This window comes from Phodopus roborovskii, unplaced genomic scaffold (assembly GCF_943737965.1).
Source record: "Phodopus roborovskii unplaced genomic scaffold, PHOROB, whole genome shotgun sequence".
NCBI classification, from domain to species: Eukaryota; Metazoa; Chordata; class Mammalia; order Rodentia; family Cricetidae; genus Phodopus; species Phodopus roborovskii.
In genome coordinates this window covers 22,116,939-22,132,436 of record NW_026126567.1, presented here as the reverse complement: position 1 = coordinate 22,132,436, position 15,498 = coordinate 22,116,939, and the positions used below count along the sequence as shown (strand labels likewise).

Below are 15,498 nucleotides of genomic sequence, written 5' to 3'. Positions count from 1 at the left end.
GCTATGCTTAAAAGGAGGCAACAGGTTCCTCTTGGGGTCATCGCCATTTTGTACAGGTGAAGGACCCCACATGCATGGGTATAATAAATGCTCTTTGTTTTTACATACTATTTGTGTCTGGAGTCTTCCTTCAGTATTTCCTCAAACCCTGAAGTATCTGTGACTGAATAAATCCAGGCAGAACTGATTATCAAGAAACCAAGACTCTGACGTTTTCGGAGTTTACAGTCTAGGTCATTGGGAAAGGGGGATTTTATAATGGGAGTAAGATGGGGGATTTTACAGCAAAATTTGCGACATTAGAATTTTCTTGGCTTCAAGAATTTTCTTTGTTTCTGTGTAGGCTGTCCCAATTCCTGTGAGGCCATGCTAGCTCATGGCTTAGATTTCCCGTGCTGCTGCTCTATTGCTGTTGTTTCCAGTGGTCAAATCTTTGAGGTTCTGAGACTGTTGTGATCATGCCTGACAATAGAATAACTGCTTTATCCCACCGTAAGACATTCACAGATGTGCTGCAACTATTTTTGTATTGTGATCAACTGCAGCAAGGGGAGGGATTCTGTGACTGAGTGTTTAGACAAGAACTGTTTTTCTGCCACTGATTTTAGGCACATTTTGGAATACTTACAGACTACATTACCTCTGAATCCCCAAATATTTTGAGATCTCTGAAAATCAAGCTGAAAAAAATCTCTTCATAAGAATAGAAAATAACACAGTAATAGTCAATACTTATTCCTCTAATAGATCTAGCACTGTCACACATAGCAACTTCCTCCAAACACTCAATAGTAACAGATCTTCGGCTGTTTACCATTGTTTATCCACTATTGGCGAGAGAAATTCAACTGATTTAGTATAATTTTCTGCATTATTTGTGAAAAACTAATCAGTCATTTTCCATTGAACTCTTTGTATAATGCAATATTCTGTAGGTCTTTCATTTATAGATTAATATTTCTCTTGTTGTTTATCTATTTCTGTGTATTGAGAGGTTGCAAATATTTAGCCATAAAGCAAGAGAAAGCGCTAGATGAAGTAAAGAGGAAAGTTTCTGGTCTCCCTGTCTTGCCTTGTTTCCAGAAGATTCTGATTTTCTGCAAAGAACACTGGAGTAGAGTCAGGAGCTGTTATAATTTTCTGGACTGGAGTTTTGTTCCAGAATGAGTGTAGTTTAACTAGATCATAGCTGCTGTGTGCTGAATACTACACATCCCCCAGAGACTCAGGTGTTTGAAAAATCAGCACCCAGCTAGTGGCCCTTGTTCTGAAAGTTTATGGAACTTTCCAGGAGCCTTCCTTGCTGGAGGAAACTGAGTCATTGAAGGTGGGCCTCTGAAGTCTGTTAGGCCAGATCCATTTCTTGTCAGTTTTCAGCTTTACATTCCTGCTGCCATGCTGTTGTGATTTCTTTCACTGTTTATTATAATTTAATCCCAGGCATATCTCAGTGAGTTTGAGGCAAGTCTGGGCTACATAGTGAGTTCCAGGACAGACTCCAAAGCTACAGAGAAACCCTGTCTTGAGAAGAGAAAAAAGCAAAAATTCGGGGGGAGGGGAGAGTATAAGAACCCGAGATAGTCACTATACCACCGGGACACACCTGGCTACCATTTGCCTCCAGGCTCTAAAAGGGCCATACAACCTACCAGCCCCACCTTTTCTTCCGGGGGAGGGGCACTCTTCCTCTAATCTGGAGTCTACCAAGGACTCTGTGATCCACTCCTGACAGCTTAAAGTGAACCCTACCTCTCCAACCAAACTCTCTACCCAACTGGATAACAGACAACAACATAAACAAAATTCCTGTAACATCTTGCTTTCCTCAATAGGACTGTCTTCCCTTTGTAAAGTGGAATCCCAGATAAAGGCTTCTTCCTTTAACTTGTTTACAGCAATATATATATATATATATATATATTTATTTATTTATATGTATGTATATTTATATGCATATATATTTATATGTGTATATATATATATACCATATATATATATGGTAAAATCAAAATGTTGCTCTAGGACAGTGGTTCTCAACCTTTCTAATGCCATGAACCTTTAATGTCGTTCCTCATGCTGTGTTGACCTCAACCATATGATTATTCTCATTGCTGCTTCCTAACTGTAATTTTGCTGTTTATGTTTACTGTTTGAATTGTAACGTAAATACTTGTGTTTTCCAATGGTCTTAGGCGACTCCTATGAAAGAGTTGTTTGATTGCAAAGAGGTCACTGCCCACAGGTTGAGAACCACTGCTCTAGGTGTATGTTATTGAGCTTTACAAAGAAGGAACTCTCATGCCCGTAAGATGGTTCAATGGGAAAAGACTCTTGCTGCTATGTATGGTGTGAGTTTCTCCCCTGGAAGCCACGTGATAGCAGAGAACTGACTCCTGCAAGCAACCCTATGACTTCATACATGCTTCAAGGCATGTGCGTGGATGCATGTGTATGCACAGGTGTGAGTGTACGTGCACGCACTCACAAACAGACAGATAAATATATGTAATAAAATAATCTTAAAAAGAAATCACTATCTCCATGGAAGAGTCCAATAAAAATAAAAGATCTACTCAATTTTAGATTTGTTTTTTAAAGGAAAATATTTCATTAATAATTTTTGTATAGAAACATGTTGAATTAATAATAGTTTAGATCTTGTATGATGAACAAATTTTTTTGTTATCTAAAAAGTTTCAGGCCATCTCCTGTGATGAATTGAAGACTCACAATTGTTTTCATTCTTTTTACCATTAGAGAAAAACAAAATAGATTTACATGACTGTATGTCAATCAAATGTCCCGTGATAGCCCTAGGTGAGCAGTGCTTTTCTTTCTGACTGACATCTTCCACTGGTAGTATGTTCATGTTCACATGTTTAATTGATTCCCAGTAGATATTATTTAGCTACCTCATAAGGAACACTTCAATAATGAGGATGAATCTTTTATCTTCTAAAACTATACTAATGGGAAAAAATCTTGAAATATTCTTTTCTGGTTTGCCTTTTAACAGGGTGATAGTTGCTAACGAAATGCTCATACAGGCAAAGGACTGCTGAAGGCTATACATATGGATGGTTGCTAGGGAACTTGCTTTTCATTTGAGCATTGCAAGAGTCTCTTTCCCCTCTGATTTATGTTTTGTTAAGAATATCATCCTGTAAAGCACTCGGAGAAGAGTTTCCTTTCTGCATATAAGAGGCAGGATAAGAATGGACATGCAAACACTTAGAATGTTAATTCTTTCAACATTGCTCAAGCCAGTGTCATTGAGAAAAATGAACCATAACATGTACAGCCCAGGAGTGATCTAGCCTGCTCTGCATAGATGACAATGGGTGTAAGTCCATCACCGAATATACACAAAATGACCTGGATGGTTCAGAAGTATGAACTCCAGTTTTTTTCTATTCTGTAAGTAAAGCTTATCTTTAGATTCCACCACGGAAAGGGACTCCAAAGTGTTTGATAGGAGACCACAGAGAACTACTGCCTTCCTCTTTTAGTGACAAAGTCTGAACAGGTGCAGAGAGCAAGTCTTTGGAGGGTTCCCTGAAGCCTGTGCCATCTTTGCCAGTGCCATGGCACCCGAGAACCCCACCAGCAGCTCCCTCCCATCCTGGCACTTACTGATCTGTTGAAATCCACACAGTTTTTTTTTTCCCTGCCTTCCATTACCAGCCCCCTTGCTTTCTCAAGGGAATCCTGGCCAAGGTCACATCAGCTTATCATTTAAGCACCCATCACAAGAAATTCACTCACTGCTGTTAAAAAAAAAGTCAGCTCAGCTGTCCACAAAAAGACAGTTTCTGTTCATTCCAATGTAAACACATCAGTTTTAGGCCCAAATTACATAATTTCTACAAAGTCCCTCCCTTTTCCCTTTTCTTGGGTGTAATATAATATTTGTTTTATCCTTTCATGGGAATCTTGATCCAATAGCAATGAAATAACACATCAGCACAAAAGCCAGAAAATGATACACATAATTCATACATTCATATTTCCCTCTTCACCTTGGCCTCAAACCAAATAAGGAAAAATATAGTTATTTTGGTGTTTACTATTAGCATAACAGATTTGAAGCATATAAGCTGAATCTAATGATATACAGCAATGCATGATCATTTTATCGAAGACAATGAGAATAACAAAACAAAAACTGCAAAGCATATAAACCACACTGGAAATTTACTAAAACCAATAAATTTATGATTATATTATGCAAATATATGCATGTGTAATTTTCTAAAAAAAAAAAAAGTCCCTGGCAGAAAAACAACCTCTTATTAATTTGTAAAGTTCTTTATAATAATTTCATGTCTAAGAAGTTCTTCCCCCATAATTCCTTGGAGTTCTTAAGTTCTTTGTCTTCTATCCTTGGATGTGCCATCAGCTAACAAATAGTTATTTCAGTTTAATTAATTTTAATCAATTTTTTTGTAACCTTGTTTCACTTGAGGATATCAGGTTGTGATATTCATGGTGGTTTCCAAGTGTAACTCGAGCTTTGAAACTGTGTGTGTGTGTGTGTGTGTGTGTGTGTGTGTGTGTGTACATCTAAAGCATTAGCTCTAAGGATCCTAGAAAGTTAAACTATTCAATGTGTGAAATAACATGCCCTGTTGACCAAAGACTAAACACAGTTGCACAGTAGCCAGACTTCAGTCCTTACTCCATCTATTCCAGACTGTGATCTCACACAAGCTATTTCCCATAAGCCTTCACCTCATATATTTGCTAGGGAAAAGCTTATACACTGATCAAGATGAATTAGGGTGATGTGCAATGTCAGTGGCCAATATAAGCCATAATACTAGGCTTAGCCAGAGTGCTGACATCTTAGCCCCATTTTCTTATGTGTCTCTGCTACACCACCTTTGACATCCTGCTCCCTTCCTGGCACCTCTAGGTTCTATTGGTGTTTGAACTTCTCACCCTGCTTTGCCAGCCTTCTCTGGCACCAACTGTTTCTGTAACTCATAAAACTAATTCCCTGCATCTAAACTGAGTCACTAATTTGCCAAACTCAGTATTTCCAAGATGCTAGGAAGAATCAAATGTTGTCTTGAGGTCAATGTAAGAGATAAAATTTGGCCTATTTATTGATACCATGTGAGTTTTACAACCATGATTCAAACAATAATGGGTGACCATTAATTCCAAAAAGACTGGGAAGATGGCTCAGTGGGTAAAGAACCTGCTGTGAAAACGCAAAGATAAGAGCTTTGGGTCTCCAGAAACTATGTAAACACTGAGTGTGTATGACAACCCACTTCTAATGCCGTCATCCCAGGGAAAGCAGAGATGGGATACCTGGAGAAAGATGATTAGCTACACTAGCCATATAGGCAAGCTCTGCACTCAACTCAAAGAGTCTGTGTCAATGAATACGGCAGAGAGCAACTGAAGAAGGCCCCCAAAGTCATGCTTTGTCTCCTGCCACTTGCATGTGCTAGGTGGGAGTGCGCACACACACATCTATATACATGCAAGTATGTGTTCAGGAACTCCACGGGCACATTTGAAAAAAGGGCTTGGAAATTTTGTCTGTACTGAAAATGTCATCCCCCCCCCCACCGCCTTATTATTTCCTGAACAATGTAGAGCACAAATGTCACACCATATGTATGTAAGGGGTTTGAGTCCCAGAGGATGTGGGCAAACTGAAACCACCAGCTACCCCAGGACTCTGAAGGGAGATCTCTGTGTCTCTCACAGGCCTGTAACGACTGTAGAGCATCAAGTATCATACTTCTTTTTAAATTTTAATTTATTATTTCGTGTATGCATGTTTTATGTGCATGTATGTTTATGTGCCACATGTGTATCTGGTACACAGGAATGGATCTTCTGGAATTTGAGTTAAAAACTGTTGTGAGATGCCATGTGGATGCTGGAAATCAAACCCAGGTCCTTTGGTAGAGCAGCCAATATTCTTAACTACTGAGCCGTCTTTCCAGGCCTCCACAATTATAATATATCATAGTAGGTTACTACTTATGTCTTATCAGTTAAACATTTAACATATTTTAAAGGATATACTTATTAAAAGACATGATCGTTCACATTTCGTTTTTGGAGTGACAATGAAATCATCTGTCTAATAATACAGAAACTAAATAAAAGAAAATCCCTAACACCATGTCACAGGAAAAAAGAAATCTTGTATTTCACTTTTGAAACTTAAAAGTTTAAGTTAATATTATTGTGGTGGGGAAAGTGTGTGTTTTGTGTGGAGGTCAGGGTCAATTTATTTTTAGCAATGGGTCCTCTTCTACTATGGATCTGGGGTTGAACTTAGGTCAGGTTTGTATGGCAAGTACACCTGCCCACCATCTCACTGGCACACACCTGAAGTATAAACCAGGCATTATTTGATTGGATAGCCGAGATATTTGTCTCTTCTACACTGCTTCTTACAAACACATCGGTCAAACTGAGGTGATATCTTGCTTGTACAAATAAAGCCTGTCTGAAGGTCTGAGAAAGGAGCTTGCCACTGGTTAACCATAGAGGTCTGGAGGTCTGTACAGACAGACAGGAATTGCTGGGTGGAGAGAAGATACAAGCGGGAAGAAACAGGAACTAGCTCTCTTGTCCTCTGAGAAGCTAAGGGGGTAATGTGTGGCTGTGGCTTGCTCATTCATCATCAGATTTTTCACAGCATACAGAAGGACATCATCTAACTAAAAGCAGTAACACAGAAGTTCTGGAAATAAAAGGAAATAGTCTTGGGATCCTGGGGGAACACACCCCATCTGACCACTCATTTTTAACTGCTCTCAAACTAGGTGTCTTTTTTTATGTCCATTTCCTGCTTTTTCCTGCTTTTTTTTTTAATTGAATGTCCTAAAGAGATTTGTGAAAAGGTTCTGTTGAAGTCAAGACATCTAAATACTTCCTAATCTAAAGTCTCTGTTTTAAAACACAGTATTTGTCATGACTCATTCTTGAAGAATTTGTTCTCAGCCCTCGGAAGAGTAGTTTTAGTGAGATTAATTCTGATTTACAAGACAAATACTACTGAAATTTTATGGATCTGGGATTTAGGAGGGTGTAAATATAGAAACTGTAGAAGTCCCACTTAGTAGAAGCCCCACTTAGATTTTATTAGAGGATATGCATACACACACTTCTAAGCCTAACCATACACAGAGTTTTAAACACCAATGGTATTCTGTCTTAATTTAAAATACAAAAATGGCATGACAATGCTTCAATGGGAGAAATGTATTAATTATAAAAAGATATTTCAAATATACATCTGAGAAGTTGAATTACACGTAAACAAAACTAGACACGTAACTGTGCTCATCAGTTATTTATTGATTGTTCCTTAGGAACCATAAATGATGTTCTACTTCTATCAATGACAGCAACGGTTGTCTAGCACTTCCCAATTGGCACAGAACTGACCCAGGCACTGTCACACATCATAAATTCACACTAGGTGATAGGATACGTAGTATGGAGAAAAAGGAAATTTAATGGAAAAAAAGGTAGGGTCTGAAGTCAAAAGTGAACGTATATCCTTGCTTTAACACTCATGGGCAGGGTGACATTGGATAAGCCAGGTGATCACTCAGAATCTTGCTTGTAAAATGAAGATTAGAAATCCTGCCAACACCAGAGTTTACTGTGCCAGCAACGCTAGTGTGGCTCCAACCAATCAAGTTTCTCTCCCTGACCGCTGCTTATAGGACCCTCCTCCCCTCACATCCATGATGAACCTGAGCTTTGTCTTCCTGCATGAGACGTGCCTGGCTATAAGTCATTCATATCACTGAGTTTGTCACAAGAGTCTGGGATCCTGAACCTAAGACAAAGGGCACAACCACAAGATTTCTCACACTTTAGACAGAGAGCCTATCTTAGTTTTAGAATAGCAGAATGGAATGAAACAGTAACAAACATGGCATAAGCAACAGAACATGTTTTTCAAAACAAGATGCTGTTTTGAACTTTGCTTGGAGAATTGTGCTAAAAAAACCAAAAAACAAACAAACAAACAAACAAAAAAAACAATGCTCAGAATGATTTCATTTGGATCCAGAAGCACCCACCTCTGTTACAAATGGTCAAACCAAGGATCCGAGGCTCCAAGAGGCCATGAGGATAAGGAGGATCTCAAATCTCTGCCTGTCTCTCTGTCTCTCTTCCTCTTTCCTCCCTTTCTCCCCTCCCTCCCTCCCTCTCTTTCTCTCTCTCTCTCTCTCTCTCTCTCTGCTTCTCTCTTCTCTTCTGCCACCCCTTTCCCCAGAGGCCAGTCTCCCCTCTCCCCTCCCTCCTTTCTTATGCACTTTACCCCAATAGAAACCCCTCCACCCAAGCTCTGTCCCATGGCATCTTTCTCTCGATAATAGCACTTCAATCCTTCCCACAGCCAAAGACCCACCTCAAATATAATAAACCGTTTTGTTCTAAAGCCACCTCTTCTTGTTGCTAAACGAACTGAGAGCTCCCTTCTTTTAACCTCCCATGGTACTTTGCCCCCACCTGCATTGCCCCCACCTGTTTATTTGCCATCTTTGATCATCTGAACTATGTTCCTGCTCCTAAAGCTCCATTACTGAACTACTAGCTTCCACACCCTCTTGTACATGGCTGTGATGAACTAGACATATTTGTCTTCTGCAAACTCAATACAGCCTAATTCTCAATGCAATGGTACCCAGAAGCAGGCTCTTTGGAATTAAATCCAGTCATGAGGGTGGGGCCTTTGAAATGTGCTTAGAGTCCTTATACAGATAACAGGAGAACGTTCTCTCACTCTCAGATTTCATGCCATGCTGAGGTACAATGAGAAGACGGTTGTCTGCTACAGGCCCTCCTCACTAGACACCAAGGATGCCAGCATCTTACTCTTGGACTTGTCTCCAGAAGGAAGGCTTGCTGCTTAATTCTATGGCAATTTGTCATAGCCACCTGAACTGACAACTGCTTTTTAGATAACAGATATAGTGCCCATTTGAATTTTTAAGGGAGTTAGATATTTCTACTTGTGATGGGATCCTTTGTAATTTTGACTTCTGAGTGACAACTGGTTGCTTTTGAGTACTATTAAACCCCCATCTTTGCATCTTTGCTGCAGTGTTATTTTTTTTTCCTTTCATGTTTTCAAATTATTTGCTTCTAGCAACTCATCTCTACCTATTTTAAAAGGTCTGTCGGTTGCTCTCTATATATTTTTTTTCCTTTTGCCTCTAGCCTGTCTCTATAGGGAAACCATTTGCCCCTGCATTTCCATGGTCCACTTATGCTTATCATTAAGCAACAGTATAAGATTTTATCTTTTAGTCTTTCCTGTATATGGCCATGCCATGTGTTAAATGTGATGCTGGTATTGTAGAGAGAGCAAGCACATAGTCTTGCTATGAAAGTCAGTATATTCATATACCACTGAGAACTGAACAGAGAAACACCCATCATAATCATTGGGTCACATGCAGCCTGGAGAGCTGCATCCTTGGGTCTTGCAAATACGTTTTCTGCTTTTATAACTATTTATGTCTGCAGTGAGAGAAAAAGTAGTTCATACATGAGGAATTACTTACAATGACAGAAGAATGATATATATTACCAATGGACCATTTAAAAAAAGAGTGGGCTCTTACTACTTTTCTAGCAAGAAAGATTGGATAAGAATAGCTTTGCCAGGGATGTTTTTATATCATGTAATATTATGGGAAACAATGACAATAAGATTCATGTTGTTGAATATTCAAGATATCTGATCATATTGGTTCTCCGAATCAATGGGTAACAGAGCCGAGATAACAGGCCAGATACAGAAACCTGTCTCTAGAGGACGTATGGTGGCATCTTTAAAAAAGATAAATCCTGAGTCATTGTATGTGTCTTCCAAGTCTTTCCCAGTCAGGATTTGTTAATATATTATGAACAAAGGTTTCTCTCAGAGGGTAGTTAGAAATCTCTAACAAAAATGTTAAGAAAAAATTTTTTAATTTTGTTTTTTTAATTTCATTTTGCGTTCTCACCACAGTTCACCCTCCTATCCCACCCACCCCCATCCATTGCCTCACCCCTCAGCCCCCCCCATCCACTTGTGTCTCAAGGTAATGTCTCCCATGTGGGGTCAACAAAGCCTGGCCCATTAAATTGAGGCAGGACAAAGCCCCTCCCACCTGCATTAAGACTTCTCACCATAGGGAATGGGCTCTGACAAGCTAGCTCATGTTCCAGGGATAGATGCTGGTCCCACAGTCAGGGGTACCCTCAGATAGACCCAGCTACACAACTGTCTCCCACATGCAGAGGGCCTAGTTCAGTCCCATGGAAGCCCCATAGCTGTCAGTCTAGAATCCAAGACCAATTCATAGCTCCAGAGAAAATGTTCAGATTTATAATATCAGGTTCAAAATGACTGCCTTCTCCACACACTATTGAGAAGGGGCCTGGGGAAAGGACAGTCAGTATGCTACTATAGCCCTGAATGATACTGACATACCAACAATGTATCAATTCCCTAAACTAAGAGTACTCATTATTATAGATTGATTGAATAGTTACTACTTCTACATGGAAAAACCTTTACTTGCATTTTCTAACATAAATATCAGTAACATTTACTGGCCAGCTTCAGTATTGATTGATTTATGTGCCATATCCTACCTTGTTATCTGAGGGACAAATTTGATCAGTGTAATTTTCAACAACTAAACCATCCAGAAACTTGCTAAGTACAGATATATTTTTATTGTTGATGAATTTTTGTCAACAGAGTTCTTATTCTAGAATACATGAGCCATACCTGGAGATGGAAGGAGACAAGAAGATGATGGTATCTTTCTTACTTTTGAAGAGAATCTGTTCTCTTCTCCACACAGTGTTCATAAAACACTTTTATTTTATAATCCCATGATGTCAAGGTCCAATCATGGTCAACTGTTGTGAATGATACAGTTTCATGTATTTCTTAAGTGGCCAATAGAGAGTAAAAATGGAAAAACCTATTGGATCAAATAGCAGTAAGAAGATAACAAAGATGGTCTCCACCTCAGGTCATCCCCAGCTTCATTTCAACCTGTTGCCTTTCTGTTCCCACCAAGTAAGAATTCCAGAAATCCTCAGAGGCAACCATGAGCTCAACACCAGCATAACAACGAGGACTCACAAGACATCTTAAGTTGAATATGTACAATCAGATGCCACGCCCACAGTAAGTAAGGCAGGGACTGCTTTTGGGCCCTGAATTCTTCTGTGCTCAATAAAGAAGAGGGAGCAATTATAACAACTATTTAAGACCATTATAACTTACACAGTAAAGAAAATTCCAGTTTATTCTGTATTTGGTAAAGTTGTATTAGTTTGTGCTTTTTTGTTTTGCTATAGTTGTTGTGTGTGCTATTAAATTGAGTTGAATGCTACACACATCTGATAAGCTTTAAAAAAAAGACACCATGAATTTTCATAGACAGAAAGAAGCTAGGATACAGGAAAACTAATTGCAGTTTGGGGTTTGGATACAATTCTGGAACCCCAGAGGATACTGGGTAACATATATGGAAAGTGTAGTAAAGTAATATATGTGTTATTAACTATACTAGCACTGCACCTGTGGGCTATTCCCCCATGTACTTAACACTTAGTTTTGCTGATATTTCTAACAAATGTAGAGCTCATAAATTCAACACCTGTTAGTTCCAAAGGACCATTCCTTCCATACTAATTTGTGTGTTTTTATCTTTTTTTGCATACACAGAGATGCTCATTTCACTTATTAATGAGGACATGTAATTTTGATTGAACAATGTTGTCATTGTTTATTGTATTTGAAATCTATAGCTGTAACTAGAACATCCCCCTTTTCATGTCTAGCTCCTCATCAGTTCTTCTGAATTTATGATACCCATCCCTTTGGAATCACATTGCCTCTCTTTCACTTTAGGTTCTCATCACTCTTCATTAGAATGGTTTTGGCATTTTGCCTTTCAGTTAACATCTACCGTAGGCTTTTTGCTAGTGATCAGTTTAATTCATTATATCATCCAAACCTTCTTACAGACCTGAGTGGCAGGGGAGAATACCCTGTAGTTAGTTTCCTAAGGAAGTTAAATGTCAGGGCGTTTACATGATCTCTCCAATAGCACAGAGAGACTATGACCCAAACCCAAGCATAACTTATTCCAGAATCAAATCTCATGAACAATATGTCACGTGGTATCTTTTATCCCTTAATCTATATGTTTACAATATTCTTCTCTACATAAGCACACACATACCAATTCAATCTTCACATGGCACTGGAAACAGCCCTTTATAAAGTAAAGTTATCAAGATACTTTCCTAAGCAAAACCCCTTCCCAAGCTGCCAAGGTTCCAAAGTTAGTCTAAATTCTAAGGTCCAGCACACTAGTCCTTACCTGACTGATCCTCTCTTCAGAGCCACCTCTGCAACTATTAGCCATGATTGGCATTCAGCCATTTTTAAAAACCACCCCTGAACTGAGGTTTGAATGTGTTTATGTAGCTCCAAAGTCGAAAATGAACACAAGAATCTAGAGATTGGGCATCATTTTCTAGGCTCCTCTCTGCCTTATATGAAGCTTCCTGTAGTTCATCCCGGTCTCAGTCCCCACCATACACTCTGTTTTCAAGAGTGTTCCTCAACTCAAAAAGATCTGCAATGGGAGGGCTTTTTAATTATTGTTGTCTTTCTGCCAAGACTAGCTTTGAACTCACAATCCTTCTGTCTCAGCCTTGCAAGTACAAGACTACAAGTGTATATCACCATACTCAGATTGAGGAAGTTGTTAAGACAGGCTGTGAAGACTTCTTGTCTAGTTAGCATACCCGGTACCCTGCTCTTATAATCCATGTATCGTGTTGCTCTTGACTCTACTAAGATAACACTTGAAAAGACCTCAAGATCCAAACTACCCAATTGTAGAGAAATCTGTTTTGAATCAATCTGCAAGATGCTCTAAAAATATAGTCACAAACTTGAACTCTCTGAGAGCACTTAATCTCCACTACAGTAACAGTAATGTTTATTGCTCATTATAGATCAAGGAACTATAAGAAGAAATCAATATCTTTTCTACCAATATGTATTGAAATTTAAGCAACAAAACAAACTCTAACAAACAGGGATACTGAAGTGTTAGCAACCCAGAGATCCCTCATCTTCTTAATCCCATATTGATGCATGATTATTCATATACACAACAGACTGTGTACTTAATACTTTTAGGAATATACTTGTAGACTAGATGCATGGTATATATAAACACCACACACAAACACACACACACACACACACACACACACTTTTTTATGATTAGTTAAAAATAAACTTGAATTAAATTGAAGTGGAAGGAATTTAAAAAGAATCAGATCTCTAGGAGCTCAAATAGCCATAGCATCATTTTCAAATCGGCCACTAGAGAACTGGTTGCAATCCATCCTCCCTACTTCCTTAATGCCGACATCCCACTGAAGAAACTTACTCTGTGACAAGGTCCTCAACACACCAAATACTCTGTTTTCTTTCTTCCTATTTATTTTATTCAATCTAAAATGTCTATGAGCATGAAAAAGAAAAAAGCATACAAAGCAACAAAATTAAAATGTATAAGGAATTTGTAGGAAAGGCTTACCAAATGAATGGCCAGACAAAACTGAGACAGATAAGATGCCAAGGCTTTGACTATGATTTGGTCATAGTCATTTTTGTTATGATTATGGAGAAAGTAAAGCATGTGTCATTCAAGAACCACCAGCATGAATACATAAAGATCTACTCACACAATAGTTAAATGGGATTCCATGAAATTATTTTCAGACATATATGAGAACAGATCAATTGAGAATATGACTTTAAACTCAGTGGATTAATTTTTTGTAGGTTTTTTTTCTATAAAGCTGTTTGCTTAAATCTTTAGGTGAATATCCAAAGTTATTAATTGTAGTGAAATTAGTTTCAAAACCTTGAAGAGGGCTAGGAAGATGACTCCCCAAGTAAAAACACTTGTCTCCTAAGCCTGGAGATCTGGGTTCAATTCTCAGAACCCATGATGGAAAGAGAGAACAGGCCTGAGAAAATTGTCTTCTGAGCCCACTCTCACATACACACAATAATTAAAAATTAATAAATTTATAGTAATTAATAAAATAAATCATTTTATAATTGTTGCAGGGAATAGTAGTAGAACTAGTTCTTTTATTTTCCTATGCATATTATGGATTATAATTATAAACATGATTAAAAACTTCATTGAGGAACATAAATACTAAAGTACTTTTTACATATAATGAAATATCTTTACCTATGAATTGGGAAGAAAAAAGTTCTTAAAGGAAACTGTGATGGTTTGAGTGAGAATGGCCCCCGTGGGCTCATATAGTTGAATGTCTGGTTCCCAGTTAGTGGAACTGTTTGAGAAGGATTAGGAGGTGTGGCCTTGCTGAAGTGGGTGTGGCATTGTGAAAGAAAGTGCATTGCAGGGTACAGAGTGGGCTCTGAGGTTTCAAGAGTCTATGCCAGGCCCAGTGACTCTTTCTTTTTCTGCCTATTACTTACAGATTAGAATGCAAAGCTCTCAGCTGCTGCTCTAACAATATGTCTGTCTGCTTCCTGCCATGATGACCATGGACTAACCATCTGAAACAGTAAGCAAGCTCCTGATTAAGTGCTTTATTTTATAAGAGTTGCCTTGGCCATGGTGTCTCTTCACAAAAACGGAAAAGTAACTGAGACAGAAATGTCCACAGTTTTATTTTGGCCTGTATATAATATCTTCAAATTTCTTTAAATTTATACTCTTTGAAAACTGGTGTGCTAGTTTTGTTTCCTACCATCGTGGTAAAATAGACTGATAAAAAGAAAGTCAGGGGAGAAAGGCACTATTCAAGTTAGGTTTCTATGTTACAGTTCAGTATCGTAGACAAGTCAAGGCAGGAACTTGAAACAGCTAGTCCCATCATATCCACAGTCAAGAAAAGAGAGAAATGAATGCATGCAGGCTTCCTGTACTCAATTCCCTCACTAGACATAGACAGTCCAGGACCCAAACTCAGGAAATGTTAAATTCATCTCACCTCAGTTAATGCAAGCAAGACAGTCCTCCAAAGGCATGCCTTCAGGCCAACCTGGTCTATATAATTCTTCAATGTCTGTACCAAGTTGACAGTTAAAACTAATCATTACAAACAGAAATACTAGGAAAATTTGGAAATGTTTCCCTGCTGCAAATTACCATGAATTTTGTTCTATGTTGAGAATTCTAAGCCTTTCTTACTAGTCTATTATTTCTTCCTGTAGCCATAGTTGAGTAAAAAAGTACATTCCTGGAAGTACTGTGGGTAGAATGGACACCTTTTCATGGCTGATAGTGTTGAAAACACTTACTTCAATAAAAGCTTGGCAAATTTCAAACATAATCATGACTATTTTTCAACCGTGAACAATGCCTTTCTAATTATTCTACAATTTAAACCAACATAGGATTAATTAGGCAGTTAGAAATCATT

The 15,498-nt window shown here is 38.4% G+C and overlaps 1 protein-coding gene across 1 annotated transcript in view; it reads right to left on the bottom strand.

Annotated features, from left to right (window-relative positions):
• Positions 1–15,498, bottom strand: part of LOC127235371 (oxidation resistance protein 1-like) — a 248,519-nt gene that overhangs the window by 53,730 nt on the left and 179,291 nt on the right. The window lies entirely within an intron of this gene.